At 41.4% G+C, this 27795-nt stretch overlaps 28 non-coding genes across 28 annotated transcripts; all 28 read left to right on the top strand.

Annotated features, from left to right (window-relative positions):
* Nucleotides 1-4939: 4939 nt before the first annotated feature.
* Nucleotides 4940-5008, top strand: TRNAA-UGC. The gene has a single exon. It is a non-coding gene; the product is annotated as a tRNA-Ala (tRNA).
* Nucleotides 5009-5348: 340 nt separating this feature from the next.
* Nucleotides 5349-5420, top strand: TRNAA-UGC. Its single transcript has one exon. It is a non-coding gene; the product is annotated as a tRNA-Ala (tRNA).
* Nucleotides 5421-5732: 312 nt separating this feature from the next.
* TRNAA-CGC lies at nucleotides 5733-5804 on the top strand. The gene has a single exon. It is a non-coding gene; the product is annotated as a tRNA-Ala (tRNA).
* Nucleotides 5805-6437: 633 nt separating this feature from the next.
* TRNAA-UGC lies at nucleotides 6438-6509 on the top strand. Its single transcript has one exon. It is a non-coding gene; the product is annotated as a tRNA-Ala (tRNA).
* A 320-nt stretch (nucleotides 6510-6829) lies between these two features.
* On the top strand, nucleotides 6830-6901 carry TRNAA-CGC. The gene has a single exon. It is a non-coding gene; the product is annotated as a tRNA-Ala (tRNA).
* An 830-nt stretch (nucleotides 6902-7731) lies between these two features.
* On the top strand, nucleotides 7732-7803 carry TRNAA-CGC. Its single transcript has one exon. It is a non-coding gene; the product is annotated as a tRNA-Ala (tRNA).
* An 830-nt stretch (nucleotides 7804-8633) lies between these two features.
* TRNAA-CGC lies at nucleotides 8634-8705 on the top strand. Its single transcript has one exon. It is a non-coding gene; the product is annotated as a tRNA-Ala (tRNA).
* A 633-nt stretch (nucleotides 8706-9338) lies between these two features.
* Nucleotides 9339-9410, top strand: TRNAA-UGC. The gene has a single exon. It is a non-coding gene; the product is annotated as a tRNA-Ala (tRNA).
* Nucleotides 9411-10626: 1216 nt separating this feature from the next.
* On the top strand, nucleotides 10627-10698 carry TRNAA-CGC. The gene has a single exon. It is a non-coding gene; the product is annotated as a tRNA-Ala (tRNA).
* A 633-nt stretch (nucleotides 10699-11331) lies between these two features.
* On the top strand, nucleotides 11332-11403 carry TRNAA-UGC. The gene has a single exon. It is a non-coding gene; the product is annotated as a tRNA-Ala (tRNA).
* A 1216-nt stretch (nucleotides 11404-12619) lies between these two features.
* TRNAA-CGC lies at nucleotides 12620-12691 on the top strand. Its single transcript has one exon. It is a non-coding gene; the product is annotated as a tRNA-Ala (tRNA).
* Nucleotides 12692-13324: 633 nt separating this feature from the next.
* Nucleotides 13325-13396, top strand: TRNAA-UGC. The gene has a single exon. It is a non-coding gene; the product is annotated as a tRNA-Ala (tRNA).
* Nucleotides 13397-13716: 320 nt separating this feature from the next.
* On the top strand, nucleotides 13717-13788 carry TRNAA-CGC. Its single transcript has one exon. It is a non-coding gene; the product is annotated as a tRNA-Ala (tRNA).
* A 1921-nt stretch (nucleotides 13789-15709) lies between these two features.
* On the top strand, nucleotides 15710-15781 carry TRNAA-CGC. The gene has a single exon. It is a non-coding gene; the product is annotated as a tRNA-Ala (tRNA).
* Nucleotides 15782-16806: 1025 nt separating this feature from the next.
* TRNAA-CGC lies at nucleotides 16807-16878 on the top strand. The gene has a single exon. It is a non-coding gene; the product is annotated as a tRNA-Ala (tRNA).
* A 1340-nt stretch (nucleotides 16879-18218) lies between these two features.
* On the top strand, nucleotides 18219-18290 carry TRNAA-UGC. Its single transcript has one exon. It is a non-coding gene; the product is annotated as a tRNA-Ala (tRNA).
* Nucleotides 18291-18610: 320 nt separating this feature from the next.
* TRNAA-CGC lies at nucleotides 18611-18682 on the top strand. Its single transcript has one exon. It is a non-coding gene; the product is annotated as a tRNA-Ala (tRNA).
* Nucleotides 18683-19314: 632 nt separating this feature from the next.
* TRNAA-UGC lies at nucleotides 19315-19386 on the top strand. The gene has a single exon. It is a non-coding gene; the product is annotated as a tRNA-Ala (tRNA).
* A 320-nt stretch (nucleotides 19387-19706) lies between these two features.
* On the top strand, nucleotides 19707-19778 carry TRNAA-CGC. Its single transcript has one exon. It is a non-coding gene; the product is annotated as a tRNA-Ala (tRNA).
* Nucleotides 19779-21313: 1535 nt separating this feature from the next.
* On the top strand, nucleotides 21314-21385 carry TRNAA-UGC. Its single transcript has one exon. It is a non-coding gene; the product is annotated as a tRNA-Ala (tRNA).
* A 320-nt stretch (nucleotides 21386-21705) lies between these two features.
* On the top strand, nucleotides 21706-21777 carry TRNAA-CGC. The gene has a single exon. It is a non-coding gene; the product is annotated as a tRNA-Ala (tRNA).
* A 373-nt stretch (nucleotides 21778-22150) lies between these two features.
* Nucleotides 22151-22222, top strand: TRNAA-UGC. The gene has a single exon. It is a non-coding gene; the product is annotated as a tRNA-Ala (tRNA).
* Nucleotides 22223-23052: 830 nt separating this feature from the next.
* On the top strand, nucleotides 23053-23124 carry TRNAA-UGC. The gene has a single exon. It is a non-coding gene; the product is annotated as a tRNA-Ala (tRNA).
* A 320-nt stretch (nucleotides 23125-23444) lies between these two features.
* On the top strand, nucleotides 23445-23516 carry TRNAA-CGC. The gene has a single exon. It is a non-coding gene; the product is annotated as a tRNA-Ala (tRNA).
* Nucleotides 23517-24149: 633 nt separating this feature from the next.
* On the top strand, nucleotides 24150-24221 carry TRNAA-UGC. The gene has a single exon. It is a non-coding gene; the product is annotated as a tRNA-Ala (tRNA).
* A 320-nt stretch (nucleotides 24222-24541) lies between these two features.
* TRNAA-CGC lies at nucleotides 24542-24613 on the top strand. Its single transcript has one exon. It is a non-coding gene; the product is annotated as a tRNA-Ala (tRNA).
* A 438-nt stretch (nucleotides 24614-25051) lies between these two features.
* On the top strand, nucleotides 25052-25123 carry TRNAA-UGC. Its single transcript has one exon. It is a non-coding gene; the product is annotated as a tRNA-Ala (tRNA).
* Nucleotides 25124-25442: 319 nt separating this feature from the next.
* TRNAA-CGC lies at nucleotides 25443-25514 on the top strand. Its single transcript has one exon. It is a non-coding gene; the product is annotated as a tRNA-Ala (tRNA).
* The last annotated feature ends 2281 nt before the right edge of the window (nucleotides 25515-27795 follow it).

Here is a 27795-nt window from a genome sequence, read left to right as displayed (position 1 = left end):
AATCAAAAGAGAGAGTTAAACAAGACTCATATCTGCCAATCCTGATAATGGTAGACCCAGAGTTTGCCTCATAGCCGTCATGCAGCGGAAACGATAATTTAAGAAATTAAATAATTCTTTATAATAATAATAATAAGTCTTAATTAAAATAATTCCTTCGTTCGACATCTGCTGTTTTTATGGAGATCTATGTTTCTTAAGGGACGGAATGCACACAAACCCTAGTTATATGCTGAAGCCACAGAAGTCCATCTGTCCTCTTTTTAGTGCTCACATTATATTTTATTTTGGGTAGAAATAGGAATTTGAAATGGAATATTATGGAGAAAAAATTAAAACTGTTCAGTGGAAAATGTTGGCACAAAATAATCGATAGGGTTACTTCCTGACCTTAGACATGTTTCAAAAATCAGCAATCGGTCGATGCACAAAACTGTAGTGATTCCCTAGAGCGCCAGGGGAAGTAGCTCAGTGGTAGAGCGCATGCTTCACATGTATGAGGCCCTCGGGTTCAATCCCAGGCATCTCAGGTTTTAACCATATCGGCTAATCAAAAGAGAGAGTTAAACACAACTCATATCTGCCAATCCTGATAATGGTAGACCCAGAGTGCAAACGATTCAATGGGTTTGCCTCATAGCCGTCATGCAGCGAAAACGAAAAATTAAGAAATGTTGTAGTCTTAATTAAAATAATTCCCTCGTTCGACATCTGCAGTTTATATGCAGATCTATGTTTCTTAAGGGACGGAAAGCACACAAACCCTAGTTATATGCTGAAGCCACAGAAGTCCATCTGTCCTCCTTTTAGTGCTCACATTTATATTTATGTAGTCTTAATTAAAATAATTCCCTCGTTCGACATCTGCAGTTTTTATGCAGATCTATGTTTCTTAACCTCTTAAGGACATAGGGCGTACAGGTACGCCCTTGTGCCCTGGTACTTAAGGACACAGGGCGTACATGTACGCCCTGTGTATTTTCGATCACTGCCGTGCGGCTGGCAGTGATCGGAACCCGGTGCCTGCTCAAATCATTGAGCAGGCACCTAGGCTAAATGCGCGGGGGGGTCCCGTGACCCCCCCATGTCGGCGATCGCGGCAAACCGCAGGTCAATTCAGACCTGCGGTTTGCTGCGATTTCTGCAGTTTCTGGTCCCCGCGGTCCCTGACCGCAGGGATCAGAAACTTTATATGCCAAAAAAAAAGTTTTATTTACCCCCCCCTGCACCCCCGAATGATTTTTATGGTGGCGGGAGGTGCAGGGGGAGGGTTGCGGGCGGTGTGGGCGGTGCGGGAGGCGGGCGGTGCGGCAGGCGGGATCGCGATCCCCCGCCCGCCTCCCCTTGTATAATCGTTGGTGTCTAGTGGGGATACCAGGGTGCCAGCACATTGCTGGCACCCTGGTATAAACGGCTGACATCTGCGATGCGATGTCAGCCGTTTAACCCTTTCCATACAGCGGTCCGTACGGACCGCTGTATGGAAAAGGTTAACAGCGCAGGGAGCTCCCTCCCTCTCCCATCGGGGGGCTGCTGTGCCTTTGCAGCCCCCCGATGGGGAGGGAGAGAGCCCCCAGAGAGCCCCCCGAGAGATCCCCTCCTTACCCTTCCCCGTCTGCGAAGTTCTGAGCAGTACTGAGCAGACGGGGAAGGTTCCCATGGCAACAGGACGCCTCTCAGGCGTCCTGCTGTCCATGATGCTGAACAGATCTGTGCTGAATGGCATAGATCTGTTCAGTGTAAGTAAAATACAGTACAGAACAATATATATTGTACTGTACTGTATTATTCAGACATCAGACCCACTGGATCTTCAAGAACCAAGTGGGTCTGGGTCAAAAAAAAGTGAATAAAAGTGAAAAAAAAGTAAAAATCAAAAAACACATTTATCACTGATAAAAAATGAAAAAAATAAAATTCCCTACACATGTTTGGTATCGCCGCGTCCGTAACGACCTGATCTATAAAACGGTCATGTTACTTTACCCGAACGGTTAACACCATAAAAATAAAAAATAAAAAACTATGATGAAATTGAAATTTTGCCCACCTTACTTCCCAAAAAAGGTAATAAAAGTGATCAAAAAAGTCGCATGTACGCCAAAATTGTAACATTCAAACCGTCATCTCATCCCGCAAAAATCATACCCTACCCAAGATAATCGCCCAAAAACTGAAAAAACTATGGCTCTTAGACTATGGAAACACTAAAACATGATTTTTTTTGTTTCAAAAATGAAATCATTGTGTAAAACTTACATAAATAAAAAAAAAGTATACATATTAGGTATCGCCGCGTCCGTATCGCCCGGCTCTATAAAAATATCACATGATCTAACCCCTCAGATGACCACCGTAAAAAAAAAAAAAAAAAAACGGTGTAAAAAAAGCCATTTTTTGTCATCTTACGTCACAAAAAGTGTAATAGCAAGCAATCAAAAAGTCATATGCACCCCAAAATAGATGCCAATCAAACCGTCATCTCATCCCGCAAAAAATGAGACCCTACTTAAGATAATCGCCCAAAAACTGAAAAAACTATGGCTCTTAGACTATGGAGACACTAAAACATTTTTTTGGTTTTAAAAATGAAATCATTGTGTAAAACTTACATAAATAAAAAAAATTGTATACATATTAGGTATCTCCGCGTCCGTGACAACCTGCTCTATAAAATTACCACATGATCTAACCTGTCAGATGAATGTTGTAAATAACAAAAAAAAAACGGTGCCAAAAAAGCTATTTCTTGTTACCTTGCCGCACAAAAAGTGTAATATAGAGCAACCAAAAATCATATGTACCCTAAACTAGTACCAACAAAACTGCCACCCTATCCCGTAGTTTCTAAAATGGGGTCACTTTTTTGGAGTTTCTACTCTAGGGGTGCATCAGGGGGGCTTCAAATGGGACATGGTGTCAAAAAAACCAGTCCAGCAAAATATGCCTTCCAAAAACCATATGGTGTTCCTTTCCTTCTGCGCCCTGCCATGTGCCCGTACAGCTGTTTACGACCACATATGGGGTGTTTCTGTAAACTACAGAATTAGGGCCATAAATAATGAGTTTTGTTTGGCTGTTAACCCTTGCTTTGTAACTGGAAAAAAAATATTAAAATGGAAAATCTGCCAAAAAAGTGAAATTTTGAAATTGTATCTCTATTTTCCATTAAATCTTGTGCAACACCTAAAGGGTTAACAAAGTTTGTAAAATCAGTTTTGAATACCTTGAGGGGTGTAGTTTCTTAGATGGGGTCACTTTTATGGAGTTTATAATCTAGGGGTGCATCAGGGGGGCTTCAAATGGGACATGGTGCCAAAAAAACAGTCCAGCAAAATCAGCCCTCCAAAAACCAAACGGCGCACCTTTCACTCTACGCCCCGCTGTGTGCCCGTACAGTAGTTTACGGCCACATATGGGGTGTTTCTGTAAACAGCAGAGTCAGGGCAATAAAGATACAGTCTTGTTTGGCTGTTAACCCTTGCTTTGTTAGTGGAAAAAATGGGTTAAAATGGAAAATTAGGCAAAAAAATGAAATTCTCAAATTTCATCGCCATTTGCCAATAACTCTTGTGCAACACCTAAAGGGTTAAGGACGTATGTAAAATCAGTTTTGAATACCTTGAGGGGTGTAGTTTCTTAGATGGGGTCACTTTTAGGGAGTTTCTCCTCTAGGGGTGCATCAGGGGGCTTCAAATGGGACATGGTGTAAATAAACCAGTCCATAAAAATCAGCCTTCCAAAAACCAAACGGCGCACCTTTCACTCTACGCCCCGCTGTGTGGCCGTACAGTAGTTTACGGCCACATATTGGGTGTTTCTGTAAATGGCAGAGTCAGGGCAATAAAGATACAGTCTTGTTTGGCTGTTAACCCTTGGTTTGTTAGTGGAAAAAATGGGTTAAAATGAAAAATTAGACAAAAAAATGAAATTCTCAAATTTCCTCCCTATTTGCCAATAACTCTTGTGCAACACCTAAAGGGTTAACAACGTATGCAAAATCAGTTTTGAATACCTTGAGGGGTGTAGTTTCTTAGATGGGGTCATTTTTTGGTGGTTTCTATAATGTAAGCCTCGCAAAGTGACTTGAGACCTGAACTGGTCCCTAGAAATTGAGTTTTTGTAAATTTCGGAAAAATTTCCAGATTTGCTTCTAAACTTCTAAGCCTTATAACATCCCCAAAAAATAAAATATCTTTCCTAAACAATTCAAACATGAAGTAGACATATGGGGAATGTAAAGTCATCACAATTTTTGGGGGTATTACTATGTATTACAGAAGTAGAGAAACTGAAACTTTGAAATTTGCTAATTTTTTTCAAATTTTTGTTAAATTAGGTATTTTTTGGTGCAAAAAAAATTTTTTTTTTTACTCCATTTTACCAGTGTCATGAAGTACAATATGTGACGAAAAAACAATCTCAGAACGGCCTGGATAAGTCAAACCGTTTTAAAGTTATCAGCACTTAAAGGGACTCTGGTCAGATTTTCAAAAAATGGCCTGGTCCTAAGGTGTAAAAAGGCTGTGTCCTTAAGGGGTTAAGGGACGGAATGCACACAAACCCTAGTTATATGCTGAAGCCACAGAAGTCCATCTGTCCTCTTTTTAGTGCTCACATTATATTTTATTTTGGGTAGAAATAGGAATTTGAAATGGAATATTATGGAGAAAAAATTAAAACTGTTCAGTGGAAAATGTTGGCACAAAATTATCGATAGGGTTACTTCCTGACCTTAGGCATGTTTCAAAAATCAGCAATCACCGCCCTTTGCACTTCAAGGCTGTCTTCACATGTGTTGCTTTTGGTGCACCAATAACAATCTAATCTGGATGCTTCATACATGCCTTCTAGATGAGTTGAAGCTGTCTGATAGATAATTAAGTAGTCGGTATCATCGGTCGATGCACAAAACTGTAGTGATTCCCTTAGAGTGCCAGGGGTAGCTCAGTGGTAGAGCGCATGCTTTGCATGTATGAGGCCCCGGGTTCAATCCCCGGCATCACCAAATTTTGTAGAACAGATTACTTACACATCAGAGTCACGTCACATTTTTCTCTCAAGGGTCCTCTACAAAACAACTTCAGCCGGTACAAAACAACTTCAGCAGGTTTGGGTTTTCCCAAACGAAATATCACCATTCAAAATGCATGGTTTCCTATCCAGGTTATCACCGCCCTTTGCAGTTCAAGGCTGTCTTCACATGTGTTGCTTTTGGTGCACCAATAACAATCCAATCTGGATGCTTCATACATGCCTTCCAGATGAGTTGAAGCTGTCTGATAGATAATTAAGTAGTCTGTATCATGGGTCGATGCACAAAACTGTAGTGATTCCCTAGAGTGCCAGGGGATGTAGCTCAGTGGTAGAGCGCATGCTTTGCATGTATGAGGCCCCGGGTTCAATCCCCGGCATCTCCAAATTTTGTAGAACAGATTACTTACACATCAGAGTCACATCACGTTTTTCTCTCAAGGGTCCTCTACAAAACAACTTCAGCCTGTTCCCAAACAAAATATCACCATTCAAAATGCATGGTTTCCTATCCAGGTTATCACCGCCCTTTGCACTTCAAGGCTGTCTTCACATGTGTTGCTTTTGGTGCACCAATAACAATCTAATCTGGATGCTTCATACATGCCTTCGAGATGAGTTGAAGCTGTCTGATAGATAATTAAGTAGTCGGTATCATCGGTCGATGCACAAAACTGTAGTGATTCCCTAGAGTGCCAGGTGATGTAGCTCAGTGGTAGAGCGCATGCTTCGCATGTATGAGGCCCCGTGTTTAATCCCCGGCATCTCTATGTTTTAACCATATCAGCTAATCAAAAGAGAGAGTTAAACACAACTCATATCTGCCAATCCTGATAATGGTAGACCCAGAGCGCAAACGATTCAATGGGTTTGCCTCATAGCCGTAATGCAGCGGAAACGAAAAATTAAGAAATGTTGCAGTCTTAATTAAAATAATTCCCTCGTTCGACATCTGCAGTTTTTATGCAGATCTATGTTTCTTAAGGGACGGAAAGCACACAAACCCTAGTTATATGCTGAAGCCACAGAAGTCCATCTGTCCTCCTTTTAGTGCTCACATTTATATTTTATTTTGGGTAGAAATAGGAATTTGAAATGGAATATTATGGAGAAAAAAGTGAAACTGTTCAGTGGAAAATGTTGGCACAAAATAATCGATAGGGTTACTTCCTGACCTTAGGCATGTTTCAAAAATCAGCAATTACCTAGGGGATGTAGCTCAGTGGTAGAGCGCATGCTCTTCTAGTGCTCACATTTATATTTTATTTTGGGTAGAAATAGGAATTTGAAATGGAATATTATGGAGAAAAAAGTAAAACTGTTCAGTGGAAAATGTTGGCACAAAATAATCGATAGGGTTACTTCCTGACCTTAGGCATGTTTCAAAAATCAGCAATTACCTAGGGGATGTAGCTCAGTGGTAGAGCGCATGCTTTGCATGTATGAGGCCCCGGGTTCAATCCCCAGCATCTCCAAATTTTGTAGAACAGATTACTTACACATCAGAGTCACAACACGTTTTTCTCTCAAGGGTCCTCTACAAAACAACTTCAGCCGGTTTGGGTTTTCCCAAAGGAAATATCACCATTCAAAATGCATGGTTTCCTATCCAGGTTATCACCGCCCTTTGCACTTCAAAGCTGTCTTCACATGTGTTGCTTTTGGTGCACCAATAACAATCTAATCTGGATGCTTCATACATGCCTTCGAGATGAGTTGAAGCTGTATGATAGATAATTAAGTAGTCGGTATCATCGGTCGATGCACAAAACTGTAGTGATTTCCTAGAGTGCCAGGGGATGTAGCTCAGTGGTAGAGCGCATGCTTCGCATGTATGAGGCCCCGGGTTCAATCCCTGGCATCTCCATATTTTAACCATATCGGCTAATCAAAATAGAGAGTTAAACACAACTCATATCTGACAATCCTGATAATGGTAGACCCAGAGCGCAAACGATTCAATGGGTTTGCCTCATAGCCGAAATGCAGCGGAAACGAAAAATTAAGAAATGTTGCAGTCTTAATTAAAATAATTCCCTCGTTCGACATCTGCAGTTTTTATGCAGATCTATGTTTCTTAAGGGACGGAAAGCACACAAACCCTAGTTATATGCTGAAGCCACAGAAGTCCATCTGTCCTCCTTTTAGTGCTCACATTTATATTTTATTTTGGGTAGAAATAGGAATTTGAAATGGAATATTATGGAAAAAAAAGTAAAACTGTTCAGTGGAAAATGTTGGCACAAAATAATCGATAGGGTTACTTCCTGACCTTAGGCATGTTTCAAAAATCAGCAATTACCTAGGGGATGTAGCGCAGTGGTAGAGCGCATGCTTTGCATGTATGAGGCCCCGGGTTCAATCCCCGGCATCTCAAAATTTTGTAGAACAGATTACTTACACATCAGAGTCACATCACGTTTTTCTCTCAAGGGTCCTCTACAAAACAACTTCAGCCGGTTTGGGTTTTCCCAAACGAAATATCACCATTCAAAATGCATGGTTTCCTATCCAGGTTATCACCGCCCTTTGCACTTCAAGGCTGTCTTCACATGTGTTGCTTTTGGTGCACCAATAACAATCTAATCTGGATGCTTCATACATGCCTTCAAGATGAGTTGAAGCTGTATGATAGATAATTAAGTAGTCGGTATCATCGGTCGATGCACAAAACTGTAGTGATTCCCTAGAGTGCCAGGGGATGTAGCTCAGTTGTAGAGCGCATGCTTCGCATGTATGAGGCCCCGGGTTCAATCCCTGGCATCTCCATATTTTAACCATATCGGCTAATCAAAATAGAGAGTTAAACACAACTCATATCTGACAATCCTGATAATGGTAGACCCAGAGCGCAAACGATTCAATGGGTTTGCCTCATAGCCGAAATGCAGCGGAAACGAAAAATTAAGAAATGTTGCAGTCTTAATTAAAATAATTCCCTCGTTCGACATCTGCAGTTTTTATGCAGATCTATGTTTCTTAAGGGACGGAAAGCACACAAACCCTAGTTATATGCTGAAGCCACAGAAGTCCATCTGTCCTCCTTTTAGTGCTCACATTTATATTTTATTTTGGGTAGAAATAGGAATTTGAAATGGAATATTATGGAAAAAAAAGTAAAACTGTTCAGTGGAAAATGTTGGCACAAAATAATCGATAGGGTTACTTCCTGACCTTAGGCATGTTTCAAAAATCAGCAATTACCTAGGGGATGTAGCGCAGTGGTAGAGCGCATGCTTTGCATGTATGAGGCCCCGGGTTCAATCCCCGGCATCTCAAAATTTTGTAGAACAGATTACTTACACATCAGAGTCACATCACGTTTTTCTCTCAAGGGTCCTCTACAAAACAACTTCAGCCGGTTTGGGTTTTCCCAAACGAAATATCACCATTCAAAATGCATGGTTTCCTATCCAGGTTATCACCGCCCTTTGCACTTCAAGGCTGTCTTCACATGTGTTGCTTTTGGTGCACCAATAACAATCTAATCTGGATGCTTCATACATGCCTTCAAGATGAGTTGAAGCTGTATGATAGATAATTAAGTAGTCGGTATCATCGGTCGATGCACAAAACTGTAGTGATTCCCTAGAGTGCCAGGGGATGTAGCTCAGTGGTAGAGCGCATGCTTCGCATGTATGAGGCCCCGTGTTCAATCCCCGGCATCTCTATGTTTTAACCATATCGGCTAATCAAAAGAGAGAGTTAAACACAACTCATATCTGCCAATCCTGATAATGGTAGACCCAGAGCGCAAACGATTCAATGGGTTTGCCTCATAGCCGTAATGCAGCGGAAACGAAAAATTAAGAAATGTTGCAGTCTTAATTAAAATAATTCCCTCGTTCGACATCTGCAGTTTTTATGCAGATCTATGTTTCATAAGGGACGGAAAGCACACAAACCCTAGTTATATGCTGAAGCCACAGAAGTCCATCTGTCCTCCTTTTAGTGCTCACATTTATATTTTATTTTGGGTAGAAATAGGAATTTGAAATGGAATATTATGGAGAAAAAAGTGAAACTGTTCAGTGGAAAATGTTGGCACAAAATAATCGATAGGGTTACTTCCTGACCTTAGGCATGTTTCAAAAATCAGCAATTACCTAGGGGATGTAGCTCAGTGGTAGAGCGCATGCTCTTCTAGTGCTCACATTTATATTTTATTTTGGGTAGAAATAGGAATTTGAAATGGAATATTATGGAGAAAAAAGTAAAACTGTTCAGTGGAAAATGTTGGCACAAAATAATCGATAGGGTTACTTCCTGACCTTAGGCATGTTTCAAAAATCAGCAATTACCTAGGGGATGTAGCTCAGTGGTAGAGCGCATGCTTTGCATGTATGAGGCCCCGGGTTCAATCCCCGGCATCTCCAAATTTTGTAGAACAGATTACTTACACATCAGAGTCACATCACGTTTTTCTTTCAAGGGTCCTCTACAAAACAACTTCAGCCGGTTTGGGTTTTCCCAAACGAAATATCACCATTCAAAATGCATGGTTTCCTACCCAGGTTATCACCGCCCTTTGCACTTCAAGGCTGTTTTCACATGTGTTGCTTTTGGTGCACCAATAACAATCTAATCTGGATGCTTCATACATGCCTTCGAGATGAGTTGAAGCTGTCTGATAGATAATTAAGTAGTCGGTATCATCAGTCGATGCACAATACTGTAGTGATTCCCTAGAGTGCCAGGGGATGTAGCTCAGTGGTAGAGCGCACCCGGTATGAGGCCCCGGGTTCAATCCCCGGCATCTCCATATTTTAACCATATCGGCTAATTAAAAGAGAGAGTTAAACACAACTCATATCTGACAATCCTGATAATGGTAGACCCAGAGCGCAAACGATTCAATGGGTTTGCCTCATAGCCGAAATGCAGCGGAAACGAAAAATTAAGAAATGTTGCAGTCTTAATTAAAATAATTCCCTCGTTCGACATCTGCAGTTTTTATGCAGATCTATGTTTCTTAAGGGACGGAAAGCACACAAACCCTAGTTATATGCTGAAGCCACAGAAGTCCATCTGTCCTCCTTTTAGTGCTCACATTTATATTTTATTTTGGGTAGAAATAGGAATTTGAAATGGAATATTATGGAGAAAAAAGTGAAACTGTTCAGTGGAAAATGTTGGCACAAAATAATCGATAGGGTTACTTCCTGACCTTAGGCATGTTTCAAAAATCAGCAATTACCTAGGGGATGTAGCTCAGTTGTAGAGCTCATGCTTTGCATGTATGATGCCCCGGGTTCAATCCCCGGCATCTCCAAATTTTGTAGAACAGATTACTTACACATCAGAGTCACATCACGTTTTTCTCTCAAGGGTCCTCTACAAAATAACTTCAGCCGATTTGGGTTTTCCCAAACGAAATATCACCATTCAAAATGCATGGTTTCCTATCCAGGTTATCACCGCCCTTTGCACTTCAAGGCTGTCTTCACATGTGTTGCTTTTGGTGCACCAATAACAATCTAATCTGGATGCTTCATACATTCCTTCAAGATGAGTTGAAGCTGTCTGATAGATAATTAAGTAGTCGGTATCATCAGTCGATGCACAAAACTGTAGTGATTCCCTAGAGTGCCAGGGGATGTAGCTCAGTGGTAGAGCGCATGCTTCGCATGTATGAGGCCCCGGGTTCAATCCCCGTCATCTCTATGTTTTAACCATATCGGCTAATCAAAAGAGAGAGTTAAACACAACTCATATCTGCCAATCCTGATAATGGTAGACCCAGAGCGCAAACGATTCAATGGGTTTGCCTCATAGCCGTAATGCAGCGGAAACGAAAAATTAAGAAATGTTGCAGTCTTAATTAAAATAATTCCCTCGTTCGACATCTGCAGTTTTTATGCAGATCTATGTTTCATAAGGGACGGAAAGCACACAAACCCTAGTTATATGCTGAAGCCACAGAAGTCCATCTGTCCTCCTTTTAGTGCTCACATTTATATTTTATTTTGGGTAGAAATAGGAATTTGAAATGGAATATTATGGAGAAAAAAGTGAAACTGTTCAGTGGAAAATGTTGGCACAAAATAATCGATAGGGTTACTTCCTGACCTTAGGCATGTTTCAAAAATCAGCAATTACCTAGGGGATGTAGCTCAGTGGTAGAGCGCATGCTCTTCTAGTGCTCACATTTATATTTTATTTTGGGTAGAAATAGGAATTTGAAATGGAATATTATGGAGAAAAAAGTAAAACTGTTCAGTGGAAAATGTTGGCACAAAATAATCGATAGGGTTACTTCCTGACCTTAGGCATGTTTCAAAAATCAGCAATTACCTAGGGGATGTAGCTCAGTGGTAGAGCGCATGCTTTGCATGTATGAGGCCCCGGGTTCAATCCCCGGCATCTCCAAATTTTGTAGAACAGATTACTTACACATCAGAGTCACATCACGTTTTTCTTTCAAGGGTCCTCTACAAAACAACTTCAGCCGGTTTGGGTTTTCCCAAACGAAATATCACCATTCAAAATGCATGGTTTCCTATCCAGGTTATCACCGCCCTTTGCACTTCAAGGCTGTTTTCACATGTGTTGCTTTTGGTGCACCAATAACAATCTAATCTGGATGCTTCATACATGCCTTTGAGATGAGTTGAAGCTGTCTGATAGATAATTAAGTAGTCGGTATCATCAGTCGATGCACAATACTGTAGTGATTCCCTAGAGTGCCAGGGGATGTAGCTCAGTGGTAGAGCGCACCCGGTATGAGGCCCCGGGTTCAATCCCCGGCATCTCCATATTTTAACCATATCGGCTAATTAAAAGAGAGAGTTAAACACAACTCATATCTGACAATCCTGATAATGGTAGACCCAGAGCGCAAACGATTCAATGGGTTTGCCTCATAGCCGAAATGCAGCGGAAACGAAAAATTAAGAAATGTTGCAGTCTTAATTAAAATAATTCCCTCGTTCGACATCTGCAGTTTTTATGCAGATCTATGTTTCTTAAGGGACGGAAAGCACACAAACCCTAGTTATATGCTGAAGCCACAGAAGTCCATCTGTCCTCCTTTTAGTGCTCACATTTATATTTTATTTTGGGTAGAAATAGGAATTTGAAATGGAATATTATGGAGAAAAAAGTGAAACTGTTCAGTGGAAAATGTTGGCACAAAATAATCGATAGGGTTACTTCCTGACCTTAGGCATGTTTCAAAAATCAGCAATTACCTAGGGGATGTAGCTCAGTTGTAGAGCTCATGCTTTGCATGTATGATGCCCCGGGTTCAATCCCCGGCATCTCCAAATTTTGTAGAACAGATTACTTACACATCAGAGTCACATCACGTTTTTCTCTCAAGGGTCCTCTACAAAATAACTTCAGCCGATTTGGGTTTTCCCAAACGAAATATCACCATTCAAAATGCATGGTTTCCTATCCAGGTTATCACCGCCCTTTGCACTTCAAGGCTGTCTTCACATGTGTTGCTTTTGGTGCACCAATAACAATCTAATCTGGATGCTTCATACATTCCTTCAAGATGAGTTGAAGCTGTCTGATAGATAATTAAGTAGTCGGTATCATCAGTCGATGCACAAAACTGTAGTGATTCCCTAGAGTGCCAGGGGATGTAGCTCAGTGGTAGAGCGCATGCTTCGCATGTATGAGGCCCCGGGTTCAATCCCCGTCATCTCTATGTTTTAACCATATCGGCTAATCAAAAGAGAGAGTTAAACACAACTCATATCTGCCAATCCTGATAATGGTAGACCCAGAGCGCAAACGATTCAATGGGTTTGCCTCATAGCCGTAATGCAGCGGAAACGAAAAATTAAGAAATGTTGCAGTCTTAATTAAAATAATTCCCTCGTTCGACATCTGCAGTTTTTATGCAGATCTATGTTTCTTAAGGGACGGAAAGCACACAAACCCTAGTTATATGCTGAAGCCACAGAAGTCCATCTGTCCTCCTTTTAGTGCTCACATTTATATTTTATTTTGGGTAGAAATAGGAATTTGAAATGGAATATTATGGAAAAAAAAGAAAAACTGTTCAGTGGAAAATGTTGGCACAAAATAATCGATAGGGTTACTTCCTGACCTTAGGCATGTTTCAAAAATCAGCAATTACCTAGGGGATGTAGCTCAGTGGTAGAGCGCATGCTCTTCTAGTGCTCACATTTATATTTTATTTTGGGTAGAAATAGGAATTTGAAATGGAATATTATGGAGAAAAAAGTAAAACTGTTCAGTGGAAAATGTTGGCACAAAATAATCGATAGGGTTACTTCCTGACCTTAGGCATGTTTCAAAAATCAGCAATTACCTAGGGGATGTAGCTCAGTGGTAGAGCGCATGCTTTGCATGTATGAGGCCCCGGGTTCAATCCCCGGCATCTCAAAATTTTGTAGAACAGATTACTTACACATCAGAGTCACATCACGTTTTTCTCTCAAGGGTCCTCTACAAAACAACTTCAGCCGGTTTGGGTTTTCCCAAACGAAATATCACCATTCAAAATGCATGGTTTCCTATCCAGGTTATCACCGCCCTTTGCACTTCAAGGCTGTCTTCACATGTGTTGCTTTTGGTGCACCAATAACAATCTAATCTGGATGCTTCATACATGCCTTCAAGATGAGTTGAAGCTGTATGATAGATAATTAAGTAGTCGGTATCATCGGTCGATGCACAAAACTGTAGTGATTCCCTAGAGTGCCAGGGGATGTAGCTCAGTGGTAGAGCGCATGCTTCGCATGTATGAGGCCCCGTGTTCAATCCCCGGCATCTCTATGTTTTAACCATATCGGCTAATCAAAAGAGAGAGTTAAACACAACTCATATCTGCCAATCCTGATAATGGTAGACCCAGAGCGCAAACGATTCAATGGGTTTGCCTCATAGCCGTAATGCAGCGGAAACGAAAAATTAATAAATGTTGCAGTCTTAATTAAAATAATTCCCTCGTTCGACATCTGCAGTTTTTATGCAGATCTATGTTTCATAAGGGACGGAAAGCACACAAACCCTAGTTATATGCTGAAGCCACAGAAGTCCATCTGTCCTCCTTTTAGTGCTCACATTTATATTTTATTTTGGGTAGAAATAGGAATTTGAAATGGAATATTATGGAGAAAAAAGTAAAACTGTTCAGTGGAAAATGTTGGCACAAAATAATCGATAGGGTTACTTCCTGACCTTAGGCATGTTTCAAAAATCAGCAATTACCTAGGGGATGTAGCTCAGTGGTAGAGCGCATGCTCTTCTAGTGCTCACATTTATATTTTATTTTGGGTAGAAATAGGAATTTGAAATGGAATATTATGGAGAAAAAAGTAAAACTGTTCAGTGGAAAATGTTGGCACAAAATAATCGATAGGGTTACTTCCTGACCTTAGGCATGTTTCAAAAATCAGCAATTACCTAGGGGATGTAGCTCAGTTGTAGAGCGCATGCTTTGCATGTATGAGGCCCCGGGTTCAATCCCCGGCATCTCCAAATTTTGTAGAACAGATTACTTACACATCAGAGTCACATCACGTTTTTCTTTCAAGGGTCCTCTACAAAACAACTTCAGCCGGTTTGGGTTTTCCCAAACGAAATATCACCATTCAAAATGCATGGTTTCCTATCCAGGTTATCACCGCCCTTTGCACTTCAAGGCTGTTTTCACATGTGTTGCTTTTGGTGCACCAATAACAATCTAATCTGGATGCTTCATACATGCCTTCGAGATGAGTTGAAGCTGTCTGATAGATAATTAAGTAGTCGGTATCATCAGTCGATGCACAATACTGTAGTGATTCCCTAGAGTGCCAGGGGATGTAGCTCAGTGGTAGAGCGCACCCGGTATGAGGCCCTGGGTTCAATCCCCGGCATCTCCATATTTTAACCATATCGGCTAATTAAAAGAGAGAGTTAAACACAACTCATATCTGACAATCCTGATAATGGTAGACCCAGAGCGCAAACGATTCAATGGGTTTGCCTCATAGCCGAAATGCAGCGGAAACGAAAAATTAAGAAATGTTGCAGTCTTAATTAAAATAATTCCCTCGTTCGACATCTGCAGTTTTTATGCAGATCTATGTTTCTTAAGGGACGGAAAGCACACAAACCCTAGTTATATGCTGAAGCCACAGAAGTCCATCTGTCCTCCTTTTAGTGCTCACATTTATATTTTATTTTGGGTAGAAATAGGAATTTGAAATGGAATATTATGGAGAAAAAAGTGAAACTGTTCAGTGGAAAATGTTGGCACAAAATAATCGATAGGGTTACTTCCTGACCTTAGGCATGTTTCAAAAATCAGCAATTACCTAGGGGATGTAGCTCAGTTGTAGAGCTCATGCTTTGCATGTATGATGCCCCGGGTTCAATCCCCGGCATCTCCAAATTTTGTAGAACAGATTACTTACACATCAGAGTCACATCACGTTTTTCTCTCAAGGGTCCTCTACAAAATAACTTCAGCCGATTTGGGTTTTCCCAAACGAAATATCACCATTCAAAATGCATGGTTTCCTATCCAGGTTATCACCGCCCTTTGCACTTCAAGGCTGTCTTCACATGTGTTGCTTTTGGTGCACCAATAACAATCTAATCTGGATGCTTCATACATTCCTTCAAGATGAGTTGAAGCTGTCTGATAGATAATTAAGTAGTCGGTATCATCAGTCGATGCACAAAACTGTAGTGATTCCCTAGAGTGCCAGGGGATGTAGCTCAGTGGTAGAGCGCATGCTTCGCATGTATGAGGCCCCGGGTTCAATCCCCGTCATCTCTATGTTTTAACCATATCGGCTAATCAAAAGAGAGAGTTAAACACAACTCATATCTGCCAATCCTGATAATGGTAGACCCAGAGCGCAAACGATTCAATGGGTTTGCCTCATAGACGAAATGCAGCGGAAACGAAAAATTAAGAAATGTTGCAGTCTTAATTAAAATAATTCCCTCGTTCGACATCTGCAGTTTTTATGCAGATCTATGTTTCTTAAGGGACGGAAAGCACACAAACCCTAGTTATATGCTGAAGCCACAGAAGTCCATCTGTCCTCCTTTTAGTGCTCACATTTATATTTTATTTTGGGTAGAAATAGGAATTTGAAATGGAATATTATGGAAAAAAAAGAAAAACTGTTCAGTGGAAAATGTTGGCACAAAATAATCGATAGGGTTACTTCCTGACCTTAGGCATGTTTCAAAAATCAGCAATTACCTAGGGGATGTAGCTCAGTGGTAGAGCGCATGCTCTTCTAGTGCTCACATTTATATTTTATTTTGGGTAGAAATAGGAATTTGAAATGGAATATTATGGAGAAAAAAGTAAAACTGTTCAGTGGAAAATGTTGGCACAAAATAATCGATAGGGTTACTTCCTGACCTTAGGCATGTTTCAAAAATCAGCAATTACCTAGGGGATGTAGCTCAGTCGTAGAGCGCATGCTTTGCATGTGTGAGGCCCCGGGTTCAATCCCCGGCATCTCCAAATTTTGTAGAACAGATTACTTACACATCAGAGTCACAACACGTTTTTCTCTCAAGGGTCCTCTACAAAACAACTTCAGACGGTTTGGGTTTTCCCAAACGAAATATCACCATTCAAAATGCATGGTTTCCTATCCAGGTTATCACCGCCCTTTGCACTTCAAGGCTGTCTTCACATGTGTTGCTTTTGGTGCACCAATAACAATCTAATCTGGATGCTTCATACATGCCTTCAAGATGAGTTGAAGCTGTATGATAGATAATTAAGTAGTCGGTATCATCGGTCGATGCACAAAACTGTAGTGATTCCCTAGAGTGCCAGGGGATGTAGCTCAGTGGTAGAGCGCATGCTTCGCATGTATGAGGCCCCGTGTTCAATCCCCGGCATCTCTATGTTTTAACCATATCGGCTAATCAAAAGAGAGAGTTAAACACAACTCATATCTGCCAATCCTGATAATGGTAGACCCAGAGCGCAAACGATTCAATGGGTTTGCCTCATAGCCGAAATGCAGAGGAAACGAAAAATTAAGAAATGTTGCAGTCTTAATTAAAATAATTCCCTCGTTCGACATCTGCAGTTTTTATGCAGATCTATGTTTCTTAAGGGACGGAAAGCACACAAACCCTAGTTATATGCTGAAGCCACAGAAGTCCATCTGTCCTCCTTTTAGTGCTCACATTTATATTTTATTTTGGGTAGAAATAGGAATTTGAAATGGAATATTATGGAGAAAAAAGTGAAACTGTTCAGTGGAAAATGTTGGCACAAAATAATCGATAGGGTTACTTCCTGACCTTAGGCATGTTTCAAAAATCAGCAATTACCTAGGGGATGTAGCTCAGTGGTAGAGCGCATGCTTTGCATGTATGAGGCCCCGGGTTCAATCCTCAGCATCTCAAAATTTTGTAGAACAGATTACTTACACATCAGAGTCACATCACGTTTTTCTCTCAAGGGTCCTCTACAAAACAACTTCAGCAGGTTTGGGTTTTCCCAAACGAAATATCACCATTCAAAATGCATGGTTTCCTATCCAGGTTATCACCGCCCTTTGCACTTCAAGGCTGTCTTCACATGTGTTGCTTTTGGTGCACTAATAACAATCTAATCTGGATGCTTCATAAATGCCTTCGAGATGAGTTGAAGCTGTCTGATAGATAATTAAGTAGTCGGTATCATCGGTCGATGCACAAAACTGTAGTGATTCCCTAGAGTGCCAGGTGATGTAGCTCAGTGGTAGAGCGCATGCTTCGCATGTATGAGGCCCTGTGTTTAATCCCCGGCATCTCTATGTTTTAACCATATCGGCTAATCAAAAGAGAGAGTTAAACACAACTCATATCTGACAATCCTGATAATGGTAGACCCAGAGCGCAAACGATTCAATGGGTTTGCCTCATAGCCGAAATGCAGAGGAAACGAAAAATTAAGAAATGTTGCAGTCTTAATTAAAATAATTCCCTCGTTCGACATCTGCAGTTTTTATGCAGATCTATGTTTCTTAAGGGACGGAAAGCACACAAACCCTAGTTATATGCTGAAGCCACAGAAGTCCATCTGTCCTCCTTTTAGTGCTCACATTTATATTTTATTTTGGGTAGAAATAGGAATTTGAAATGGAATATTATGGAGAAAAAAGTAAAACTGTTCAGTGGAAAATGTTGGCACAAAATAATCGATAGGGTTACTTCCTGACCTTAGGCATGTTTCAAAAAACAGCAATTACCTAGGGGATGTAGCTCAGTGGTAGAGCGCATGCTTTGCATGTATGAGGCCCCGGGTTCAATCCCCGGCATCTCCAAATTTTGTAGAACAGATTACTTACACATCAGAGTCACATCACGTTTTTCTCTCAAGGGTCCTCTACAAAACAACTTCAGCCGGTTTGGGTTTTCCCAAACGAAATATCACCATTCAAAATGCATGGTTTCCTATCCAGGTTATCACCGCCCTTTGCACTTCAAGGCTGTCTTCACATGTGTTGCTTTTGGTGCACCAATAACAATCTAATCTGGATGCTTCATACATGCCTTCGAGATGAGTTGAAGCTGTCTGATAGATAATTAAGTAGTCGGTATCATCGGTCGATGCACAAAACTGTAGTGATTCCCTAGAGTGCCAGGGGATGTAGCTCAGTGGTAGAGCGCATGCTTCGCATGTATGAGGCCCCGGGTTCAATCCCCGTCATCTCTATGTTTTAACCATATCGGCTAATCAAAAGAGAGAGTTAAACACAACTCATATCTGCCAATCCTGATAATGGTAGACCCAGAGCGCAAACGATTCAATGGGTTTGCCTCATAGCCGTAATGCAGCGGAAACGAAAAATTAAGAAATGTTGCAGTCTTAATTAAAATAATTTCCTCGTTCGACATCTGCAGTTTTTATGCAGATCTATGTTTCTTAAGGGACGGAAAACACACAAACCCTAGTTATATGCTGAAGCCACAGAAGTCCATCTGTCCTCCTTTTAGTGCTCACATTTATATTTTATTTTGGGTAGAAATAGGAATTTGAAATGGAATATTATGGAGAAAAAAGTAAAACTGTTCAGTGGAAAATGTTGGCACAAAATAATCGATAGGGTTACTTCCTGACCTTAGGCATGTTTCAAAAATCAGCAATTACCTAGGGGATGTAGCTCAGTGGTAGAGCGCATGCTCTTCTAGTGCTCACATTTATATTTTATTTTGGTAGAAATAGGAATTTGAAATGGAATATTATGGAAAAAAAAGTAAAACTGTTCAGTGGAAAATGTTGGCACAAAATAATCGATAGGGTTACTTCCTGACCTTAGGCATGTTTCAAAAATCAGAAATTACCTAGGGGTTGTAGCTCAGTGGTAGAGCGCATGCTTTGCATGTATGAGGCCCCGGGTTCAATTCCCGGCATCTCCAAATTTTGTAGAACAGATTACTTACACATCAGAGTCACATCACGTTTTTCTCTCAAGGGTCCTCTACAAAACAACTTCAGCCGGTTTGGGTTTTCCCAAACGAAATATCACCATTCAAAATGCATGGTTTCCTATCCAGGTTATCACCGCCCTTTGCACTTCAAGGCTGTCTTCACATGTGTTGCTTTGGATGCACCAATAACAATCTAATCTGGATGCTTCATACATGCCTTCGAGATGAGTTGAAGCTGTCTGATAGATAATTAAGTAGTCGGTATCATCGGTCGATGCACAAAACTGTAGTGGTTCACTAGAGTGCCAGGGGATGTAGCTCAGTGGTAGAGCGCATGCTTCGCATGTATGAGGCCCCGGGTTCAATCCCCGGCATCTCCATGTTTTAACCATATCGGCTAATCAAAAGAGAGAGTTAAACACAACTCATATCTGACAATCCTGATAATGGTAGACCCAGAGCGCAAACGATTCAATGGGTTTGCCTCATAGCCGAAATGCAGAGGAAACGAAAAATTAAGAAATGTTGCAGTCTTAATTAAAATAATTCCCTCGTTCGACATCTGCAGTTTTTATGCAGATCTATGTTTCTTAAGGGACGGAAAGCACACAAACCCTAGTTATATGCTGAAGCCACAGAAGTCCATCTGTCCTCCTTTTAGTGCTCACATTTATATTTTATTTTGGGTAGAAATAGGAATTTGAAATGGAATATTATGGAGAAAAAAGTGAAACTGTTCAGTGGAAAATGTTGGCACAAAATAATCGATAGGGTTACTTCCTGACCTTAGGCATGTTTCAAAAATCAGCAATTACCTAGGGGATGTAGCTCAGTGGTAGAGCGCATGCTTTGCATGTATGAGGCCCCGGGTTCAATCCTCAGCATCTCAAAATTTTGTAGAACAGATTACTTACACATCAGAGTCACATCACGTTTTTCTCTCAAGGGTCCTCTACAAAACAACTTCAGCAGGTTTGGGTTTTCCCAAACGAAATATCACCATTCAAAATGCATGGTTTCCTATCCAGGTTATCACCGCCCTTTGCACTTCAAGGCTGTCTTCACATGTGTTGCTTTTGGTGCACTAATAACAATCTAATCTGGATGCTTCATAAATGCCTTCGAGATGAGTTGAAGCTGTCTGATAGATAATTAAGTAGTCGGTATCATCGGTCGATGCACAAAACTGTAGTGATTCCCTAGAGTGCCAGGTGATGTAGCTCAGTGGTAGAGCGCATGCTTCGCATGTATGAGGCCCTGTGTTTAATCCCCGGCATCTCTATGTTTTAACCATATCGGCTAATCAAAAGAGAGAGTTAAACACAACTCATATCTGACAATCCTGATAATGGTAGACCCAGAGCGCAAACGATTCAATGGGTTTGCCTCATAGCCGAAATGCAGAGGAAACGAAAAATTAAGAAATGTTGCAGTCTTAATTAAAATAATTCCCTCGTTCGACATCTGCAGTTTTTATGGAGATCTATGTTTCTTAAGGGACGGAAAGCACACAAACCCTAGTTATATGCTGAAGTCACAGAAGTCCATCTGTCCTCCTTTTAGTGCTCACATTTATATTTTATTTTGGGTAGAAATAGGAATTTGAAATGGAATATTATGGAGAAAAAAGTGAAACTGTTCAGTGGAAAATGTTGGCACAAAATAATCGATAGGGTTACTTCCTGACCTTAGGCATGTTTCAAAAATCAGCAATTACCTAGGGGATGTAGCTCAGTGGTAGAGCGCATGCTCTTCTAGTGCTCACATTTATATTTTATTTTGGGTAGAAATAGGAATTTGAAATGGAATATTATGGAGAAAAAAGTAAAACTGTTCAGTGGAAAATGTTGGCACAAAATAATCGATAGGGTTACTTCCTGACCTTAGGCATGTTTCAAAAATCAGCAATTACCTAGGGGATGTAGCTCAGTGGTAGAGCGCATGCTTTGCATGTATGAGGCCCCGGGTTCAATTCCCGGCATCTCCAAATTTTGTAGAACAGATTACTTACACATCAGAGTCACATCACGTTTTTCTCTCAAGGGTCCTCTACAAAACAACTTCAGCCGGTTTGGGTTTTCCCAAACGAAATATCACCATTCAAAATGCATGGTTTCCTATCCAGGTTATCACCGCCCTTTGCACTTCAAGGCTGTCTTCACATGTGTTGCTTTTGGTGCACCAATAACAATCTAATCTGGATGCTTCATACATGCCTTCGAGATGAGTTGAAGCTGTCTGATAGATAATTAAGTAGTCGGTATCATCGGTCGATGCACAAAACTGTAGTGATTCCCTAGAGTGCCAGGGGATGTAGCTCAGTGGTAGAGCGCATGCTTCGCATGTATGAGGCCCCGGGTTCAATCCCCGTCATCTCTATGTTTTAACCATATCGGCTAATCAAAAGAGAGAGTTAAACACAACTCATATCTGCCAATCCTGATAATGGTAGACCCAGAGCGCAAACGATTCAATGGGTTTGCGCTCGTTCGACATCTGCAGTTTTTATGCAGATCTATGTTTCTTAAGGGACGGAAAACACACAAACCCTAGTTATATGCTGAAGCCACAGAAGTCCATCTGTCCTCCTTTTAGTGCTCACATTTATATTTTATTTTGGGTAGAAATAGGAATTTGAAATGGAATATTATGGAGAAAAAAGTGAAACTGTTCAGTGGAAAATGTTGGCACAAAATAATCGATAGGGTTACTTCCTGACCTTAGGCATGTTTCAAAAAAAAGCAATTACCTAGGGGATGTAGCTCAGTGGTAGAGCGCATGCTTTGCATGTATGAGGCCCTGGGTTCAATTCCCGGCATCTCCAAATTTTGTAGAACAGATTACTTACACATCAGAGTCACATCACGTTTTTCTCTCAAGGCTCCTCTACAAAACAACTTCAGCCGGTTTGGGTTTTCCCAAACGAAATATCACCATTCAAAATGCATGGTTTCCTATCCAGGTTATCACCGCCCTTTGCACTTCAAGGCTGTCTTCACATGTGTTGCTTTGGATGCACCAATAACAATCTAATCTGGATGCTTCATACATGCCTTCGAGATGAGTTGAAGCTGTCTGATAGATAATTAAGTAGTCGGTATCATCGGTCGATGCACAAAACTGTAGTGATTCCCTAGAGTGCCAGGTGATGTAGCTCAGTGGTAGAGCGCATGCTTCGCATGTATGAGGCCCTGTGTTTAATCCCCGGCATCTCTATGTTTTAACCATATCGGCTAATCAAAAGAGAGAGTTAAACACAACTCATATCTGCCAATCCTGATAATGGTAGACCCAGAGCGCAAACGATTCAATGGGTTTGCCTCATAGCCGTAATGCAGCGGAAACGAAAAATTAAGAAATGTTGCAGTCTTAATTAAAATAATTTCCTCGTTCGACATCTGCAGTTTTTATGCAGATCTATGTTTCTTAAGGGACGGAAAACACACAAACCCTAGTTATATGCTGAAGCCACAGAAGTCCATCTGTCCTCCTTTTAGTGCTCACATTTATATTTTATTTTGGGTAGAAATAGGAATTTGAAATGGAATATTATGGAGAAAAAAGTGAAACTGTTCAGTGGAAAATGTTGGCACAAAATAATCGATAGGGTTACTTCCTGACCTTAGGCATGTTTCAAAAAAAAGCAATTACCTAGGGGATGTAGCTCAGTGGTAGAGCGCATGCTTTGCATGTATGAGGCCCCGGGTTCAATTCCCGGCATCTCCAAATTTTGTAGAACAGATTACTTACACATCAGAGTCACATCACGTTTTTCTCTCAAGGCTCCTCTACAAAACAACTTCAGCCGGTTTGGGTTTTCCCAAACGAAATATCACCATTCAAAATGCATGGTTTCCTATCCAGGTTATCACCGCCCTTTGCACTTCAAGGCTGTCTTCACATGTGTTGCTTTGGATGCACCAATAACAATCTAATCTGGATGCTTCATACATGCCTTCGAGATGAGTTGAAGCTGTCTGATAGATAATTAAGTAGTCGGTATCATCGGTCGATGCACAAAACTGTAGTGATTCCCTAGAGTGCCAGGTGATGTAGCTTAGTGGTAGAGCGCATGCTTCGCATGTATGAGGCCCCGGGTTCAATCCCCGGCATCTCCATGTTTTAACCATATCGGCTAATCAAAAGAGAGAGTTAAACACAACTCATATCTGACAATCCTGATAATGGTAGACCCAGAGCGCAAACGATTCAATGGGTTTGCCTCATAGCCGAAATGCAGAGGAAACGAAAAATTAAGAAATGTTGCAGTCTTAATTAAAATAATTCCCTCGTTCGACATCTGCAGTTTTTATGCAGATCTATGTTTCTTAAGGGACGGAAAGCACACAAACCCTAGTTATATGCTGAAGCCACAGAAGTCCATCTGTCCTCCTTTTAGTGCTCACATTTATATTTTATTTTGGGTAGAAATAGGAATTTGAAATGGAATATTATGGAGAAAAAAGTGAAACTGTTCAGTGGAAAATGTTGGCACAAAATAATCGATAGGGTTACTTCCTGACCTTAGGCATGTTTCAAAAATCAGCAATTACCTAGGGGATGTAGCTCAGTGGTAGAGCGCATGCTCTTCTAGTGCTCACATTTATATTTTATTTTGGGTAGAAATAGGAATTTGAAATGGAATATTATGGAGAAAAAAGTAAAACTGTTCAGTGGAAAATGTTGGCACAAAATAATCGATAGGGTTACTTCCTGACCTTAGGCATGTTTCAAAAATCAGCAATTACCTAGGGGATGTAGCTCAGTGGTAGAGCGCATGCTTTGCATGTATGAGGCCCTGGGTTCAATTCCCGGCATCTCCAAATTTTGTAGAACAGATTACTTACACATCAGAGTCACATCACGTTTTTCTCTCAAGGGTCCTCTACAAAACAACTTCAGCCGGTTTGGGTTTTCCCAAACGAAATATCACCATTCAAAATGCATGGTTTCCTATCCAGGTTATCACCGCCCTTTGCACTTCAAGGCTGTCTTCACATGTGTTGCTTTGGATGCACCAATAACAATCTAATCTGGATGCTTCATACATGCCTTCGAGATGAGTTGAAGCTGTCTGATAGATAATTAAGTAGTCGGTATCATCGGTCGATGCACAAAACTGTAGTGATTCCCTAGAGTGCCAGGGGATGTAGCTCAGTGGTAGAGCGCATGCTTCGCATGTATGAGGCCCCGGGTTCAATCCCCGGCATCTCCATGTTTTAACCATATCGGCTAATCAAAAGAGAGAGTTAAACACAACTCATATCTGACAATCCTGATAATGGTAGACCCAGAGCGCAAACGATTCAATGGGTTTGCCTCATAGCCGAAATGCAGCGGAAACGAAAAATTAAGAAATGTTGCAGTCTTAATTAAAATAATTCCCTCGTTCGACATCTGCAGTTTTTATGCAGATCTATGTTTCTTAAGGGACGGAAAGCACACAAACCCTAGTTATATGCTGAAGCCACAGAAGTCCATCTGTCCTAATTTTAGTGCTCACATTTATATTTTATTTTGGGTAGAAATAGGAATTTGAAATGGAATATTATGGAGAAAAAAGTGAAACTGTTCAGTGGAAAATGTTGGCACAAAATAATCGATAGGGTTACTTCCTGACCTTAGGCATGTTTCAAAAATCAGCAATTACCTAGGGGATGTAGCTCAGTGGTAGAGCGCATGCTTTGCATGTATGAGGCCCCGGGTTCAATCCCCGGCATCTCCAAATTTTGTAGAACAGATTACTTACACATCAGAGTCACATCACGTTTTTCTCTCAAGGGTCCTCTACAAAACAACTTCAGCCGGTTTGGGTTTTCCCAAACGAAATATCACCATTCAAAATGCATGGTTTCCTATCCAGGTTATCACCGCCCTTTGCACTTCAAGGCTGTCTTCACATGTGTTGCTTTTGGTGCACCAATAACAATCTAATCTGGATGCTTCATACATGCCTTCGAGATGAGTTGAAGCTGTCTGATAGATAATTAAGTAGTCGTATCATCGGTCGATGCACAAAACTGTAGTGATTCCCTAGAGTGCCAGGGGATGTAGCTCAGTGGTAGAGCGCATGCTTCGCATGTATGAGGCCCCGGGTTCAATCCCCGGCATCTCCATGTTTTAACCATATCGGCTAATCAAAAGAGAGAGTTAAACACAACTCATATCTGACAATCCTGATAATGGTAGACCCAGAGCGCAAACGATTCAATGGGTTTGCCTCATAGCCGAAATGCAGCGGAAACGAAAAATTAAGAAATGTTGCAGTCTCAATTAAAATAATTCCCTCGTTCGACATCTGCAGTTTTTATGCAGATCTATGTTTCTTAAGGGACGGAAAGCACACAAACCCTAGTTATATGCTGAAGCCACAGAAGTCCATCTGTCCTCCTTTTAGTGCTCACATTTATATTTTATTTTGGGTAGAAATAGGAATTTGAAATGGAATATTATGGAGAAAAAGTGAAACTGTTCAGTGGAAAATGTTGGCACAAAATAATCGATAGGGTTACTTCCTGACCTTAGGCATGTTTCAAAAATCAGCAATTAACTAGGGGATGTAGCTCAGTGGTAGAGCGCATGCTCTTCTAGTGCTCACATTTATATTTTATTTTGGGTAGAAATAGGAATTTGAAATGGAATATTATGGAGAAAAAAGTAAAACTGTTCAGTGGAAAATGTTGGCACAAAATAATCGATAGAATACTTCCTGACCTTAGGCATTCCTGACCTTTCGTCCTAACCAGCAGCACAAGTGGGGTATTTGCCCCTGTGAAGCTGGTCAGGACAGGCGGAATTTTTAATGAACACAAAAATTTCTGCCTAAGTATCCTAATTAATCAATTAAGCCTCTACCCCATATAACCCGGCCCCTAACTGGACGGGGTTGCTTTTTTATTGTCCTGTGGACTCCAGGACAGGCTTGACTCCTTTCTGGAGTCTCCCATTGTTATCCATAGTGTTATTATATGGTTATTATAATCTTTAATTCTGCCTTTTTTGTTTTTTCTAGGTATCCTGGACCTGCCCTCTCCTACCTCTGTGGGAGCGTGCCTCCGGTGGATCACTTCGGAGCCCATCTGTGTGTATCAGATGCAGGGGGGTGATGGCGGCGGTTTGGCTCCTGCCTCTCACCTCATGTGCCGCTGAAGCGGTCGCTTCGCTTCTCCGGCGTCTCGCGAGTACCGGAAGTGCGTCATTGTCGTCACTTCCAGTCCGCGGCTCCGACCTCCAGCGCTGTGCTCAGCGCTTCCCCTGTTAAAAATACATCTTAAGTTCGTGCCTCAGTTTTCCTGGGGCACCTAACGGGGGAATTAGGAAGGTTATGTTATATTTATTAAAATTGTACCTTTTGACCGGGAATCCACCCCCTGGGTGGGGGAGGGATTACAATCTCCTCCCCCTTGCTCTATTTAAGGCACCTGTGTGAGGCAGGTCAATGTTGCTCTCAGTTTTCTGAGCTCAACTGACTTCTGCTGTTGATTACTCCTGCGCTCTGGAAGTTTTCCTTGAAGTCACCTTGCTTTCTTCTAAGATGTCACGGTAAGGTACTGCTCTCCCTTTTTGTACCATTTTGGGTCCAAATTCTTATTCTGTTGTCTGTGTTTTAGGCAAATCTGCCCAGAAGCAGAAACATCTCGCCTGCTCCAGCTGCAGCACCCCATTGCCGGATTCGTACGAATTCCACCGATGCCCAGGCTGCCGTCCCAGACCAGCAGACCCAGAACCAACGGTGGTGGATATGTTTTCATGGATGAAACAGTTCATGGATACGTCCATTGCCGAGATTAAGGCAGCAGTCTCTAGCAAGAGGCCCAGACAGGCTTCTCCGGCTCCTGTACCTATGTCTGAAGACATCGTCTCCATTGAGGATAATTCTTCCTCTGAGGAAGAGAGTTCGGCCTTCCTTTTTCCGGCCGAAAAAACTCAAAGACTGTTACGCTCCATCAGGTCGAGGGACCATGCTGTTGAGCAAGGGGAAGCTCCACAGTCCACCTCTAGGGGGCCAAGGGCCTTTAAAGTGGACGAGTCTTTAAAGAAGTTAATGGCGACCGAGTGGAAACACCCGGAGAAGGGGCCAGTATTAACAAAAAGATTTAAACTAATGTTCCCTCTACAGGATGCGGATTCCTTAGTTTGGGTTCCACCTCCAAAGGTGGATATGGCCATATCAAAGCTCTCTAGAAGGACTCTAGTCCCCTCTGACGATGGCAGCAACCTAAAGGATCCCCTAGACAGACGAGCAGAGTGCACGCTTAGACGCAACTACTCGGCTGCCTCCGCCTCTGCCTCGGTTGCTATAGCGTGCTCTGAGGTATCAGAGTTCATCCGTGCACGCACTCTCAGAATCCAATCAGACTTGGATTCTGGGGTTGGCCGGGACGACATCCTTGACCA

This window comes from Bufo bufo, chromosome 6, assembly GCF_905171765.1.
Source record: "Bufo bufo chromosome 6, aBufBuf1.1, whole genome shotgun sequence".
Lineage (NCBI taxonomy): Eukaryota > Metazoa > Chordata > Amphibia > Anura > Bufonidae > Bufo > Bufo bufo.
This window is presented reverse-complemented; position numbering and strand designations above follow the sequence as displayed.